General features: G+C 40.2%; 1 protein-coding gene across 1 annotated transcript in view; it reads right to left on the bottom strand.

Annotated features, from left to right (window-relative positions):
* ANKHD1 (ankyrin repeat and KH domain containing 1) overlaps positions 1-17,589 on the bottom strand; it is a 99,840-nt gene that overhangs the window by 66,754 nt on the left and 15,497 nt on the right.

Below are 17,589 nucleotides of genomic sequence, written 5' to 3' on the forward strand. Positions count from 1 at the left end.
TCAATAAACAAGCCTCAAATGCCACAGCTCATGCCTTATGTATTCATGTGAACTGGATTTGCTGGTGGTGTAAAAGGGTTGGAAGTCCTGTCATCTCTGCAGCTGCAGCAGGTGGGACAATGGGGCTCAGTCACTGAAAACTGGGTCAGAACATCAATTTAGTACCAAATACACCAAGAAAGTGACACTTTTTCCACAGCTCTGCTTCCCCAGGATGGCTCACGGAGTAACTGCTGAGATGTTTACACGAGCTATTTCTGGTGGCAATGCTGGCTTACGCTGCATTGCAGTGTACATAAAGCACTGCTGAAGGAAAGACAAAGAATTAAGTCTTCAAATTCAGCACTGAGGCCTCATCTGGGACTTCTGCAACCAGAGCTGAACACCGTGGTAAACAACATGGAAAAGTACTCGAGAGAAATCCACAGGACCCCTGAGCAAAGGCTAAAAATGCACAGATTTAGCCTATAAGGAGCAACGGAACTGCAGCTTCCCTCCACTTTAAAAAGGTCTAATTGAAGGAGCTGTTAACAGCTCAACTGTTGACAAAAGAAGTGGAAAATAGAAAGTCCAGCCAAAATAAACCAACCCAAAGAACTACCAAAGCACCACCATCAAAACCCCACATAACCCAAAAGCCCAGGTAACCTGGCTATCTGCATCTACACTGGATACCTGCATCATTTCAGCAGACCAAGGCAGTGGAACTGACAGGCTGCCTGGACAAGCAGGACCTACACTTGATACCTCCTCTGTTTTCAAAATTTGTTGTGGTATTCATACCTGGGATTTCTGAAAGCAGAAGTCACACCACAGATCTTCTGTGCCTGATTAAGACAGACAAACTTGATCCACTACAGCTCTCCTATTCCCAAGTATCTGTTTTCAAGGATTTTACCTGGTGGTCTCCTGAAGGACTCCAACCGCAGGTCACTGGCTCTTCCTTCTGGACAGTCAAAGCACACTCACAGCTCACTTCTGTTTCAGACTTTGTTCCAAAAAATGAGCAATAACCACATCAAGGCCTTCCAGAGGGTAAGAGGAAGGTGCCTTTTATTTACCTCACCAGCTAGAACTTAACCCAGGTGCCAACCCCAGCTCTTAATTTCATATTTTGATATTGCACATGCCAAAGCTAATCAACAGCCACAGAAGGCATCAGAGGTGACATTTGTTTGGCTGGCTGGAGTCAAAGGGAGACAGACTACAAGAATTACCACTGCAGACATACATTTATTCACCCCCCTTTTGCACATTATACTCAATAATTTACTATATAATAACAATTTGAAGTTTTTATTTTGTTATGATTTAGGATGACTATGCCAGAATCTCAGTGCTGTAATGCTCATGTGTCTTATAATCTCTAATTTACTTATTTTTGTGCCCAAACCACTTGTTCTTGTGTCACACTCATACACACAGGGACTCCAGCAGTCTGATTTATGTGCAAGATCTTGGCTAAAATTCTTCTTGTTTCCTCCCATCCAACAAATACTGAAAGCATCCTCAGGACCATTCTACACACTCTTGCACAAGAGTGAACACAATTTCTCACATTATTACAGTCTCTCTAACACATTACTGATCTGACACTATCTGAACTGGACCCAAGGTCTGACATTCTGTGCTTCCTGGAATATTACACACATGCTTCTGTAGAGGCCACCCTTTCCATCTTTTCATGGACTGATCACTGTTGCAGGTTTAAGTCTGAAAAGAAAATAAGGGACCTGTTGTTTTTTATTGAGAACAGTCCACAGTCATTAATTGTATGGAGAGGGTGATGCTTCTAATGCAAGGTTACAGCTTAACACTAAAATGATGAAGAGTGTGTTCTTAAGCAAGACAAAAGCAAATGCCTTCATCCAACATAAGCTGCCATGCAAAGACCAAAAAATTGAACTCAAAAATAGCTTGGACAGAATCACTGTAATTCCTGTGTCTTCTAACAGCCTAATAACAGAGGCCCTGAAAGTCACTATTTAAGGATATTCCTGAACAACAGACAACTGGAAGAATAGAGAGTGGAAAGACTTTCACCTGTACTGTGACGTTCCTGCTTTACCCTCTGCACGGAAAGCAGGACCACTGCAGGGCCTGCACATCTTCAGATGAGAAGAGGCAGACACTTCTTCACATCTTCTGGAGTGGGCAGCTCTCATCTGAACACCTGCTGCTGGAGCCACGTGCCAGCTGTGCACAAACCCCACAGGAACAAGGCCAGCAGCACTAGCCAGCAATGGAAAAGGTCAATGACTGAACTCGGGGCCAGATAATGCCAGATGTTCCACAACTCAATGCCATATGACTGAACTATTTAAATTAGCCTGGACTTGATTACAGAGGTGTATTAGAACAAGGAACTCACCTCTCAAGGGAAAAGTTTGCTCATCAGATACACACCTACGCTCCTATAACCAACATTCCCATTTCCTTGTTGACTTTCAGACTCATCAGGGTATTCCCACCTTGTAACTACCAAGATTAGAGTTTTAAGGTAACCTGAAACGAGCTGGTAACTTCTGAGTGTGATCTGAGTTTAATTAGTCAGAGATACAGATATTGCCTCAGAAAAAAGAAAAAGGAAACACTAACAGGTTAGTGCCTTTGGAAAACACAGTTAAGCACCTCACAGGACACACAGCTGGTGTCAACATACACTTTGAACATCAAAGGAGTCTGCTCCAAAAACATCAACATAGCCAAGAGATAACGTCCAATAATCTTCACAAAGCCCTGCAGATTCAGTGGTGATTGTGTGCTTCCCCTGTCAGTTCCAGCACTCTGCATGTTCTAACACACACTGGAGGACATTTACTTGCAACATGTCCAATTGATACCCTCGTGTTCATCCCAAAGTCTAACTCAGCTTCAGTTTGCACAGAATCAGCTGGGGGCCCTTAAGGGCTTACACAGCCCAAAGACAGGTTGTGATGGAAATGTGGAGAGCTTCAAAAGGCCCAACGAAGTACAAAATGAGAACCATGGCCCAGAAATGTGTCTCTTATCTTTCTAACAGTATGTCAGGAATCTGCTCTAATCAGCCTGGTGTACAAGCAGCACCTCAAACAAGGGTGAAGAGGGTTCCAGGAAGGAGGGGAAGGGGGGGAATCGTTACTGGAATCTCCATTCAGAGGAATTGAGAAGTTCTAGACTGTCCAAAGCAAGTGCCACAGGCTCGTGCCAACAGGAGTGACCCTACCAGAACAGTCTCAATTCCAGCACATCACCCAGCTGCTACAAGACAAGAAGGCAGCAAGCAGAACTGAACACACACTGTTCTCTGAGGTCTCAGGTGGCAAAGTTACACATTGCCTGTGTAACTAACAGAAAAGTGTGCACTTGGCTCCTCTCTGATGATATCTAAACATCTTCCCAAACACAAATTTCATATTAGATCAGTTTCAGAGCCAGTAAACCAAAGAAAACAGCCCCCATTTGCTTGTAAAGAGCAGTCCAAAAGCCAAGCAAACCCAAAGGAACAGTCATTTGCAAGTTCCACTGCATTAAGATACCTAATTTGCAGCATCAGAATGAGGGACATAAATATATTTACAATTTTTTGAATATATTTTAAACATTTACATATAGCTTATTGTATGCTGGTTAAAGTCCTCAAGGCAAAAGCCACATATTGAGTAGAGATCTTCAGATAAAAAAATTAGAAAATACTAAGAATTTATTCTAGTGCACTCATCTTCTAAAATTCATATGCATTAAAAAACTTTCATATGAAGAGTTGTTAAAAAAAATCAATTCACACTAAGCTAAAGAACATTAGAATTACAAGGAAAGTCTACTTATAGTATAAGGAAAATAATGTGAGAGTACAGCCTGAGCAATGTCATTTGGGATTTTGGTTTGTTTTTTTTTTTTTTTTGGGAAATGCATTATCCAGAATGCTTCTCCATTTTTCAGTGGGCCATTTCAACACTACTATTCCCAGGCATGGAACAGTTTGATATGGTAGGGTTTATTTTAGCTTTGTTTTCTAAAACACTACAAAAACTACACTGGGTCTTTCAGTCATTCCAAGCCAAGCACACACTTTTGGAATCACTACCACTGAAAAATCACAGTTATGGTCCGACTTCAGCTCAGCTCCAGAGCAATGAAAACTCACTGTACCTCCACCAGCCCTGCTGTATCTGCACTTCACTCAAGAAAATATCCTTTTATAAACAGGTGACAGAAATTTTCACTAAAAAACTATTTTCCTGTCTTACCAAGCACATGGCACAAACAGAACTCACTGGATGCAATTTTTATTTTTGTTCTTTTCAATCAGTATTTGGACATGCTAAATAAAATTCATTTAGCATGAAATGAAGAGCTACAGCTTGAGGGGTTTTTTTTAATTTTATTAATTAGCATTTTACAATATTTCATGTGTCACCATCACAGTTCCCCATAGACTTAAGAGCAGCTGAGTTCTCAATTGCTACAAATCATATTTTTGACAGCAAACTGTGATGCTCAAAAATGACATTTTCAGGGCAATCTGAAAAATCATGTTCAGATCATCTGCTAAGTATTTTTTGGCAAAAGCAGAAATTTATTATGCTGGACTGTATTTCACGGTCCTTATCTCAAAATATCTCTTCTTCACAAATCCACTCTCTTAAACATAATAGGAAATCACCCACAATATTCACAAGTGAAAGGGAATGCCTGAAAAAAATCTGAAAGGCCATTCCAACATACACACAGCTTGGGAGGAAACTTCTCCTAATTCCAGCTCCCATTTTTCACTTACTTGACACTACAAGCTCTTAATATTACACTTGCATTTGCATCTATTTCAATGCACTTGTGGGAACAGGAGCCAGCAATCTCCACCACATTCTCTCCTCTTTCCAGCATGGCAGCTGTAGCAGAGAGATTTTCCTTATCCAGAATCAAAAGCCAGGAAGTACTTCTCCAGCTACAGTTAGTACCGTTATTTCAGTAACATTTTGATGGCAAGGGTTCCTTTTTGAGATCATCTCCTTTTTATATTAGTGTGCTTAAATATCTCACACTCTGAAAGCTAATTTTAAATTCCACACAAACACAAATCCTTGATTAACTAGTCAATATTCATTAACATTTCTTTTGAGAAATTAGATTCATTAAGTATCAATTTATAAATTTAGATTTCAATTTAGTTTCACGTCACTTCAATAAGGGTTACCTAATCAGGGAATTCACTACCTCAGCCACCAAATTCCATTTTCACTAAAGCTTGGAAGCCCAGTAAACAAACTCAGCAATGAAAAACAGCTTTACATAGACTTACAGATGTTTCTAGAAAAATCCCAATCTTCCCAAATAGTCTGAAATTTCATTTAATTGCTCTCCACCAACCCCATCCACCCCATTCCTTTGTTTTCAGAATGCAAGAAAGAATACAGGTATTTGACAGATATGGAATACTAGAATATTTTAGCTTAGAACACTGAAATAGAAGATTGATTTAAACCTTTTAGCAAAGATTTGTTAACATATGAGAGAGCAAATAGGACAGAATAATACCAGAAAAATTACCCACATAACTACCCCCTCAAAACTCCTCATCTTATTTAAAATCCTGACCATGCTACAGCAGAACTCCCAATTTTTCTATCAGTTTGATTTTTTTCCAAGCTTTCATTAGGCATCCATTTTCTCCCAGGTATGAACACTAAGTTACTTTTTCTAAAGCTAAAATAACATGAGCTTTTTTGTGCCAATCTAACACTTGGCCACTTCCAGAAGGATGACTTTGTGTTCCTCCTCTCCCCATGTTTTCCCCATTGCCCTCACACTGGGGAAAAGAAGAGGGAGTTTTCTCTCAGCACAAGATAATCTGACCAGCAAAAGGCCTTTCTAGGCACCCCCAGAACTGGTGAGAGGAGAGAAAACCATGCAGGAACAGGAGATTACTGCCTGACTAGGACAGCAAACAGCCACTAAACCATATTACCCATCTCACTCACCTTCCTGTCACTCATTCACAATGTTTGTTACAAATGTTTGCTCCCTAACCCAGGATGTTTATAAAGAAATTTAACCTTTCAATCTTTTAAGATTTTGTTTCTATTAAATCTCTATCAAAGAAACATTTGCCTTACTACAAGGCAACAAGTTCCCAGATACACCACTCAACTCTGGTGATCCCTTACAGGAACCACAACTTCCAGACACACTCATCACATATGTGCAGAAAATCACTCAACACAATGCACTTTGATCCCATACATATTGCATGTAGTTTATATGGAATTACTCTGGTGTCATGATTACAGATGTACTTCAGCAGCAGCAAACACCACCCATCTCACTGGGGGGCAGCCATCTGGGAGGGAGCTCTGACTCTTGGGTTACTTTGTTTTTTAAAGCAGCAACTGCAATCAGGACAGAAGCAATAATACAGTGAAAACAACACCCAGTTCTGTCTCAGAATAACTATTTCTAAATAGTTATTCACTAAATTGTTGGGGTTTGTTCCAGTTTGTTTTATATTTTTTTTAATAGAAAAAGCACTCTTATCCATTGGCAACTAAGACCTTCTCCCTAACTTGCTTCTGATTGCAAGAAAATATAAGATTTGAGAAAAACATTTAAAACACAGTACTAGCATTAATTCAAATTATAAAGGAAAAGAATGGGATTAAACAGTGGTTTATCTATGTGACTCTGAAAAACCTGAATTTGTTTTGGTGCTTTGCTGGGATTAAATGAGAGTTACACTGGATATCACAGTTAAATAGGAGCTTAGCACTTCATTTTAAAATTTTTTTGAATGACCAAGTCAGGGATATTTTTTTTTCCCACCCTTAACACAGATAAAAGGCAACAATACACACCCAGAATCGTTTGCCACAGCAGCAAAACCACAGCAAACCACTTGGGTGCCCAATGCCTTTTCCCTTGCAGATCCTCCCTTCCTTGTTATCTCCTCCTGCCACAAACCCTCCACACCTTCCCTAGGGCTGCAGCACCAGAGAGTATTCAACTCCATTTTATACTTTCAGACTTAAAACAAACACTCTTCTGGTTGTATCCCGCCTGCCAGCCTTGCTGTGATTAGCTAAGGGAAAACTTCAGCCACGGGCAGAATTGTTTGCCTGCCTTTGTTTGGCTGTGAACTGGACACAGTTAAATGGCAGTGTCAGCACATCTCCCGAGCTGAGCAGTCACCTGCCCCCAGCCTGCCCAGCAGAGCAGGAGCACACACACCCCGGTGCACCCAGTGCGCCCCAGAGCATCCCAGCACATCCCAGCGCTCCCCGGCCCATCCCAGCGCTCCCCAGTACATCCCAGCCCATCCCAGCACACCCCCGAGCACACCCCAGTGCACCACAGAGCACATCCCAGCGCACCCTGGCCCATCCCAGTACATCCCAGCCCATCCCAGCACACCCCAGAGCACATCCCAGTGCATCACAGAGCATCCCAGCCCACCCCAGTGCCGGGCACAGGGAGCTGCTGTCACCCACCCAGTGCCCTTCCAGAATCACAGGAGCTTCATTCAAATTCTGAGCTGTGGACACCAGCTCAGACACTCCTCTATGTAAAGGAAGAGAAGGAAGAATCTGATTGTTTCTGGATGCTTATATGAAATAGTTTCAAACCCCTAAGTCACTCTTGGGGAATTTAATCTAAGCTAAGATTGTAATGCATACAATATTTACCCACACAACTACAAAGGTGGTGTCCTGGTTTTGCATGGGATGTGTTTATGGAAGTGATGCAAACTTGCAAGTGATGCAACCTGCTAAATGATCCAGAAGCAGAACTTATGACCTCTGTAAAGAAAGCTACAAATTTTTACTTTGTGCCATCAACTATGGAAAAATGTACCATTTATTTAATTATTTTACAGAAAAATATCACAGCTAATGATTGGTAATTATTCTTCATTTCCTGGTTCTTCCTTTCATGGCTTATCAGAGAGAAATGTTTCCTCATTTCAAGTGTGACAATTGCTTGGCTCCAAGAATCTGAAAGATACATGTCAAAGAGCTAAGACTGCTACTAACATGGGAAGGAGGAATGTGGAAATGGCACTGTCCACTGTGGGAGGATAGGGAGTGAAGAAAAACCTCACATATCCCTGAGAAATATCAAGAGAAGAAAAAAAATATTCACACTGTGAAGTGTGCACAGAATTCCTGTTCTTGACTTCCAGCATTCTAACTCAGCTCAGTATTTCATGTCTCATCCTCTTTAGGGCTTGTGACCCTTGAAAACAAGTTACTTTACAGCCACTCCCACCTATGGAGTGGGACAAGGGGTAGACAGCAGATTTACTTTCTGCTTTTTGAGTAACCTAAAGGAAGGGAAAGTATCACACCCTGTGGAGACTGACTCCAGGATATGATCCCCCTGCAAAACAGAGATGCAGGAAGGCAAGAACTCAAGTAACCTTTGAGTGCTATTTATAGACAAACAGCCCACTTGAACTCTTCTCAAAGTTTGTGGCAGTCAGGGGCAAACTGAGCCCCAATGGGCTGTAACTGCCTTCCTGAATCACAAAGCAACTCTGACTATCACACATACCCAGTGACTATCTGGATAAAGACATTTGAAAATACTACTACATTTTCAAGCAAAGATCTCAGAGCAAACTGAGTGCCAGTAACATCACTGAGCTAACTCAGAAGCCCACAGAATTTTAGCCCCCAGTTTATGCTAATTATGTATGGCAAAGCAAGCCAAAATACTAAGTATTTTCAGTGAGGGATCAAATGCACCACTTCTTTAAAAAAACAATCACCACACTAATGGTGCATAGCACAGATTAGTGTATAAATTCATGTCTCAAACTGAACATTTGGGAAACTCTTCATGAAACCCTCTCCTCTGCCTAAAATGATCCACAGCCTTTCAGTGTACTGCTATCATTACATACATGCTGCATAACAAAAGATCCTGAAAGTATAACCTTCGAGAATGCCACAGTAGATTGGAGTACCAAACTACCAAAAATCAGTCTTCAGAAAGAAAACACAGAATTTATTTTACCATGACCCAACTTGAAGAAAGAACACACCCATCTACTGCTAACACCCCTCTACAAGAACATCCCAGGGGAGGTCATCCCATCTATTTATTTTTTTGCAGCATCCTCTTGCAGTTTTAAAACCAAAAGGGAAGAGATGCATTTTCACCCAGCTCCATGCCTTTGAAGCTCTGGTGCTTCAGATGGAAGATTATGTCCATCTGAGGTCACAGAATCCAACATGTGGCACCACACAGAGCAAGTTCTACTGACTTAGAGCACTAAGAAGTGCACAGAGAGAAACTGTAACAAGCACGAATCCAGTGGAGGGAGTTGCTCCCAACAGTGAGTATGGAAAAGTTCAGCCAATTAAGGTTCTACCACAGCAAACTTCTTTCACTATTTTCTCCAGGTCTTTGCTCTTAATCTGTGTAAAGACTAGAATAAAGTTGTTCTGCCTCTTGCTGTGTCTCTGCTGCTGGGGAGGATCAGGTCCTGGGTGCTCTTGCTCTAAGTGAAGGTTGATAGCCAAAAGCACAGCCACAGTGCAAGTTTATCCTTTTCTCATTAGCAAATCTTCCTACTCTCCATCTAGAGACTCCCAAAGCATGCTGCCTCCTTGGTTTTAGACAAAGCCAGCTGGAAGTCAGGCCAGGTTGGTTAAAACATTCTTGCTTGCTGTGGTCTTCTTCTTGCTACTCAAAAGCTAACAAATTCTTTGAAAGCAAAGACACAATTTTAGCCTTTATAATGATTCAGAGTTGGGAAGGTTTTTTTTAAAAGACACATTCAAACACAAGTGTCAGAAAAAAAATACACACACACACACAGGAATAATCAAATGCACAAATACGGAATAATTTGTTATAGCTCTTCAGAAAAGAAGTGGTAGATTTAAAGACAAATTCAACTTGCAAACCAAAGGCAAATGGCAGACAACAAATGGAGATGTATAAACAAAACACAGCTTGCAGGACAGATGAAATAACACTCCTCTCTACATGCTTCAATAGAGCTCAGCTTCAGTAACACGACTCATTTGGGGCAAAGAGTTATGAAGAACAGAGATCACGTATAGAGACTCCAGAGGAGAACAAGAGCAGATGAAAGTCTGAAGAACATGAGTTAAGGGCAGAAAAAGGTTAGATGCTATTTAGAAAAAAAAAAAAACTGAGGGTGATATCAGTCTGCAAATCAGCTCTAAGGATGGCTGCACTGGAACACCGAACATGAGCTGCATTAAACAAGCAGTCAAAGCCACTAAAAACCACTCAGTGCTTTATTCCATATTTCTTCCTTCCCTCACAAAGCTCTTCCAAAGGAAGCAGCTCAGTGTTCCCTTCACTCTTGAGTTACATATTTCAGTACATAACACTCGGGCCTGGCAGTCCAAAACACCTTCTCATCCCAAGGACTGCAGTGGGCTTGGCATGCTCTGGAGCTTCCAGCACTGAGGATTTTCTGTCTAACCAGTTCCTAAAGCCACCTATCAGGAATGGCACAAGCACAGCTGAATTTGCCTGGGGAGAAGGCAGAGAAGAAGATAAAACTGAATCTACAGAGACTTTTTTCAGCCAAATTTTTGAAAAACTTTTAAGAAGCTGTGCAGAATTTCAGAGAAAGGTGATGCCTAAATGACAAGTTAACAATTTTTGGTTTGGAAGCAAATTTTATTACACAGGGGGAAAAGTCCCTGAGGATCTGCACTGTGCATTTTGCTCCCACTGCAACTACTTTCCTGATGAACACAACCAGGACATCTTTCTGCAATGCAATAATTTTTTATTATATCCTAGTATGCACTGTATCTTCAATTTTATTTAAATCATTAATATTCAATTTTATTTAAATAATTAATATTCACAAAGAATATAACCTGCCTTTTTGTGCAAGATGTTTAATGTATTACAGCTCATTTTAAATTTAGAGATTTAAGTTCTTAGCTTTCAAAGTAAGGTCTGTAAAACAGCACAAAATAGTTGATAGCAGGAAACTAAGATGCTCATCCCCCACGGTAAAAAATGCCATTTGTTTCCATAAGCAGAATCAAAGATAAGTGGCAGTATATTTCACATATTTTGTTTTTCACTGATCTCATGAAAACTAGCTTGCCTTTCTAGAAATAAGCAAACTTCATCATTTGTGGTATGCATATACTTTATTACCATTAGTTTTCTTAAAAAGTTGCTTATAATTACTTCCTAAACATACAACAGTAACATTTTATCAAAGCTGAGTGAACAATTTAAAAAAAAATCAACCAACTCATGTGTTACACTGCAAAGTGTTGATGACTCAGTAAAGCTGTTACTTCTGACACTTTAAAGACCCCAAATATTGCTAGGATTATAGAAGTGTCAGAAGTGTTACAGACAGATGTGTCATAGCCCACCCCAGGAGGTGCCCCCAGACCCAGAACATGACCCAGAGTGTTTTGGCAGCAAACAGGCCTGCTCCAATGCAGGGACTCCCCACAGGACACTGCCCTCAGCTCCAGGAGGTGTGGCTCTACATCCTGACTCCTGACCTGACTTACCAGTTAGTCCAGTATGGAGCAAGTGCCTGGCACTGGTTACTGCCACCACGCTTGAATATTAAGCTACAGAACATGTTAAAAAATCCCAAAAAGGGAAATCTGAAAAACTGATTTAGATCAAATCATCTGTACACCCCAAAGAATCCAGCCAATATTCAAACTCTCTTTTGAATATTTCAAAACTTTGATTTTATTACCATGTGCTAAGGAAACTACATGACTGACAAATGCAGACAACAGCAACAAAAAAGCAAATATAGATTTCAAATAAATGTAATTGAGGTTTTCTTAATAAACTACTAAGACTCTTCTTGCAGAAGATACAAGCAAGAGACTGAGGCTTGTCTACCTCCTCACTCCTTCCTCACTCTCTCCTGACACATTTCAGTCTGGTGAACTCAAACTTCCAAGAGCAGTAAGTGCTTCATATCCCACAGCTCCCACCTCAGCTCCCCTCCCTCCCAGCACCCCAAGGACAGCACCACAGCCACTTGCTGAAAAGAGACAGGGACTCAGACCAAAGAGAGCAACTGCACCAGGTACAGTTGGTGTACTGTACCTGGTGCAGTTGCATCTCCATTCAGGCATCCCATCTCCATTCAGGCACTACACAGGACTGGCAATAAAGCACTGCTGCTTTTCTCCTGCCCAAACTCTCCCTACATTCCTTTTGGCTGAAGCTACTCCAAGTACTAATATAAGAAGAAATCCTGAAATCAATACTGAATGGAAAAAAGTTTTTAACCAGCAATAATATGTTTCCCATATTGGAACAAAAGAGCAAAGGGTGTTTTATCTTACAGAAGAATCCAGCTTGCATGAAAAATATAATACAGCAGAAAGAAAATAGAGAGGAGAAGTTAATAAAAACTATATCCAGAACTGAAAAAAATCTTGTTAAAAGGAGGATTGCACAAATTGTTTATGGTACAATCATGAAGAAATTACTGATTACTTATGACTACCTCTGACATACATACACAGATATATATAAATATGTAGGCAACTTGAGAGATTGAGGAGAACCCTAGTTAATTTTTACACTTCACAAAATAAAACTGGTAAGTTTTTGTCTCGTCTCTTCCCACTCCCCCTCTGAAGAAAGGTTAAAATCATCTTTGCCAAAGAATTCCAGAAGTAAAGCTTTCAGAGCTGGTAAGGTAACTCAGCCATCTGATATCTAAAGGCAGCAATTTAAGTGTTATGACAATGAGATTGTTCTTCACAGCAAAATCCATCTGGAAAACAGCTAAAAAATATGAAGCTGATACATTTAACACACTGTCAAAGCACAGAAGTTAATTTGACTAAGAGCAGGATTAGACTAGACTTTTTCTAATCTAAAAGCCTACCAGAATAGAAAAAGTATTTAAATCATGCAAAATCTCAGAGAGATATAATATTAATAATTCAATTACATGCACTTACTCAAAAGCACAACAAATCTCTGTGTTTCACATACCATATATTCCTTCCCACTCTGAATCTTTGGATGGTGAAGAAAGAAAATGAGTAAGTCATTGTTATATGCCAATATCTCAAAAGGCAGAAGCTTTCCAGTGAACAAGACAGTGGTGATTTCAGTGATTTCAGTGGCAGGGCTGCTTTGATCTCTAAAGAAACACCTACAATGGAGCCTGTTCAAACTGTCCTAGTGAAAACTGTTTCCCTTATTTGGTCTGTATACCATGCCCATGTAACACCAAGTATTTTAGATCAGATCAAATTATGGTGAAAAGCCTTTCTTGGTTTACAATCAGTCACAATAACTGGACTCAGGAAGATTTTGGCCATGTTGAAGGAGGCTAACACACTTCAAATTTCATATTGCAATGTTTTTACAATAAAGTTACATCTTTGCTTAAATTCCAGCAATCCTCTTTGATCCCCCCCGCCCCCCCCCCCAAAAAAAACCACCCTGCTTCTCTTTATTTCAAAACACCAATACAGATCTAGATATGCATTTGCTGTATTCCACAAGCACAGAAGTGCAACCAATAAAATGACAAACATGAATCTGTTTCCTGCAGACCCCCACTGGTATAGTTTCAAGTGGAGCTTGGACAACCCTTCAGTTTCTAATGCCCCCTTCATTTCAATCACAGCTTAGCTACTCATCAACTGCAAGAAAAGAAACACCAAGTTCACACATGAATCTTATTCATCATGAATATGAATCAAAGAACATGATCAAAGAATTTCTCTAGCCCAGTCTCTGTCACTTTCTGTGGATTCCCTCAGATGCAGAATGAAAGCAAGCTGTGCCTCTCTGGCACTGTTCTTTTAGACCACAGCTCACTCCCTGGTAACCCCTGTTGTTAGTGAATAATGAATGGGTTAGATCACATCACAAGAGGGGAAAAAAAAAAAAAAAAAAGCAGGTTTGGTCAATAGGTTGGCAAATGAGTAAATAGAAATATACATATATAGAGGAAAGCACTCACTTCCACAATTGCTGAATCTACTCTAACCTTTTAGTTTATCCTAAAGCAGGCAGATTTCACCTGGGCTCATTCATATTATGCTCTGTGTTCTGTATTTCCACAAAGCAGGTGATCACTTCCACTTTTTGCCTTTCCCAATTCCAAAACACACAATCTATTCCCCTCACCACCACCCTGCCAGCTTTTCCAAAGAGCAGTATCAGGCCCTCATGCCTGCATGAACTACTAAAATTCACAGGTATAAACAGACACACATTATTAGAACTCGATTGCTCTTTCACCATTTACATACAATTAATCCCTCCAAGTCGCAAAAACACCAAACCATTTGTGAGGGTCTCCAGCCACCTTTAATACTGTATTTCATCAGAAAAGAAGGATAACTCTGCTCCTTGTTTGAACACAAGAATGGACTATTCACATGTTTCATTAAACAAACCTTTGGCTCAACATTCTCCCTCTCAAAATATTTTCCTCACAAGCCTCTTTGCAAACAATAGTGGGAGTCCTGAAGAACTCACTGCTTACAGAACTACTCCCTGTGTAGATACAGGAACATCATGTCCCCCAAAGGCAGCTGAAATTTCTTTACCACTTTCTTCTGCATCTTTTTTTTGATGCTTCATTGTCAAAGTGTTTCAACATTCAGATTGAGAAGGAACACACTTAAAATCTCTGCTGGAAGGGACACAGGCACTCAAGCTATTTCCTCAAGTCAAAAAGCAGTTTAGTAACACTCTATTTCACTTCCCATAAAACTCAGCCAAACCATGCTGAAACACTATCAACAGGGTATTTTAACTGCAGGGATTAACATTTTGACATTTCACAACTTTCTGTAGAAATCTGTGCTTTTGCTGCAGAATACACCAAATAGGCACCCAGGATTTTTATTTGGCCATGTGCCTGAACCAACACCTTTCTCTATCCTCAAAAACAACCTGCAGAAAGACACTGCACAACACAAGAGAGTCATTTCCCCTTCCTGATACCAACACAAGTTGGGAACAGAAAATGAAACGGGTTTAACCTGTTGGAATTATCCCAATTTGCCCTTTCACCAACACATGTCGGGGATCCACAAAGAACTCACCAAGTAGAACAAGAGCTCTCAACACTCCAGCCATTCATTCCCAGTAGCAAAGAGCTCTCATCTCCAGCTGTCAAATTCTGCCCCTAAAAAGGGCATTTGATACTTTCTTTCTGAAGATCCACACAAGAATCATAACTCTTTATAGCTGAAATATTATTTTAAGAAATCCACAGTATCCTAATTAACAGTGGAGCAAAATGTTTCTAGTGCAGAACAGGACTCCACTCTCAGAATACTAATAATCTGTTTAATTACAGCTTGAAAAATGGAAACATCCTCCAAGCAGGATGGTTCTCATTCCATAGGTTATTTTACCTATAAATCCCTTCTCTGCTAATAGGAGTTAAACTAAAGGAAGATATACAAGACTTGGTTTGTTTAGGTTAAAACTTGCCAAACAACTCGATTCAGTTGTTTCAAGTTATCTTCTGTTTCTGAAGGTGGAAACAACTGATATTTACAATGGTCTCTTGGTCTTCAGATTGTAGAACTATTTTTTTTTTAAATAATACAAACACTGACAATTGTTTAAAGGTAGTTGTTCATTAATAAAGTGATAAAGTGCCTGTTCTTTCACAGAATAAAGTATGGTTGTCTAAAGTAAAGCTAATCAGGCAGGTTTTTAGAGAAAAACAAGAAATCTTTGTGTGCACATGGATATGTACATGTGTGTAATTGCTGCTATGCCAAGGGGGGTGAGACACAACCCTCTTGCTAAAAATTTGGCTTAAGGCTCTCACCTTCAACATCCACAATCCTTGAAACAGAATAAGCAAGTGAAAAAATATCCAGCAGTCTCATGGTGGGTAAATACAACCTACAGAAACATCTTCAAGAAGTTCAAATAACCTCTGGCTTCTACACTTGCCTGTGCAGCAGCTCTCAAATCAAGACAGCTACTTACAAACAAAACACAGCTCCTACAAATCACACAGTACACGAAAGCTGAAAACCACTTCTGCACAAGTACTTTGAAGAACAATATCCCACGTGGCTGCAGTTGCTAGAACTTACCTTCCAGAACTAATAAACAACACGGCCATGTGAGATCAGAGCATTAAAGGATTCAAGAAGAATGAGCAAAACTAGTTTTGCAAGTCATACTCATTAAGATCCTAATGACACATCCACAAACCTGGCACATGAGAAACCCTAGGAAATCCAAGACACTGAACACAAGATTGATTTTCTTCACCTATATGTAAGGTGGAATCAAGCCTGTCACAAGGGGATCATCACAACCAAGGCCAAGCTACGCCTGGAAACTACAGACAAGGCTTTAAATGTGTTTGAGCCATAGTTCTGCCACCTACTTTTCCAAGCTATCCTTAATGCTGAGGACTTAACTGTGACTAAAAGAACTACAGAAATCACTTGCTTTTGCCAAACTGTAAAAGAATACAAAGGCCCAACACTAGGTTGCCATGATGGAAGCCTAGAAGCTCACTCAGGGTTAAAAAGGGTATTTTCAGCCAAACCAGCCAGATAAATCCAGTGAAGATATTAGAACATCTCCCAAAACCACTAACTTCTTTTTCAATCACTGTCAAATTATGGCTTTTATTAATGAACTACTAGATTCACAGCATATTTCTGTAGGTTAGCCTGTTATTTTTAGTATTCTAATCCACAGTGGGAAACACAAGTACAGCTTAACTAGAGAACTTTCCCCAGAGTATTTTCACTCTTTTGATCTCACACATTCATCAAGTGGCATTAATTTTGTCCAGTCTTTCTAGAGAGAGAGAGATGAAGTCCTCAAACAAAGGCACTTCTTTTTTATTTGCTCTTCTTTCCAGATTCCTTCCACTCATGTACTTGGGAAAACCAAGACATGGAAACCTCAGCTAAAAAACAAATTATCCAATCTTGGGGACAAATACCCAACTACTGCTTAGAAATCTGAGTACAGCATTCTCACAGGTGCTAAAAGCAGCAAAGATACCTCCTGGATATGTCAAATACTGTGAGATCCCTGTGAGCACTGCAGCCCAGCATTGCCCCATAACACCAGCCAGATCCACCAGCAATTTATAAAGCCAGAAATAGGCTTTGGGACACAGCAGCCACCAGGTACATGAGAGGAACTGATTTGCATTTTTAAAAGTGCTTAAAAAGGGAGCAAATTATTCAAACCCCCTTAGTGCATGTCGTATCCCAGGAACAGCCTGTCTTCCCCACAAAACTAAGTTTGGTCTTCAAGAGTTAGAGCAGACAGGCTGCTGCAACTTCCTGCTGACAAAAGCTGTGCTGTGTTTTAAGTTGGGTTTTTTCAAATCCAAAATGCAAAGAGAACCCAGATCCCAAATCTCTGCCTCTTTTGCTTCCTTAGAATAAAATTCTCCTTTAAAACTGTACACAGTTTAGCATCTACACACCTGCAAATAAGTGCTATTTTATGTAGCTCCTTAAGTGTTCCACAGTAAGGTGTGCAACTCCAACTTCAGCACACCCCTACAAGTCTGAGTATACACCCATGATGATCAAATGTGACTTGTTTCAAAGCAGGGTTTTATATTTTTTTGTCCTTGGAATTTTTGAAACTAAC

The sequence above is a fragment of the Serinus canaria genome, chromosome 13 (assembly GCF_022539315.1).
Source record: "Serinus canaria isolate serCan28SL12 chromosome 13, serCan2020, whole genome shotgun sequence".
Classification (NCBI taxonomy): domain Eukaryota; kingdom Metazoa; phylum Chordata; class Aves; order Passeriformes; family Fringillidae; genus Serinus; species Serinus canaria.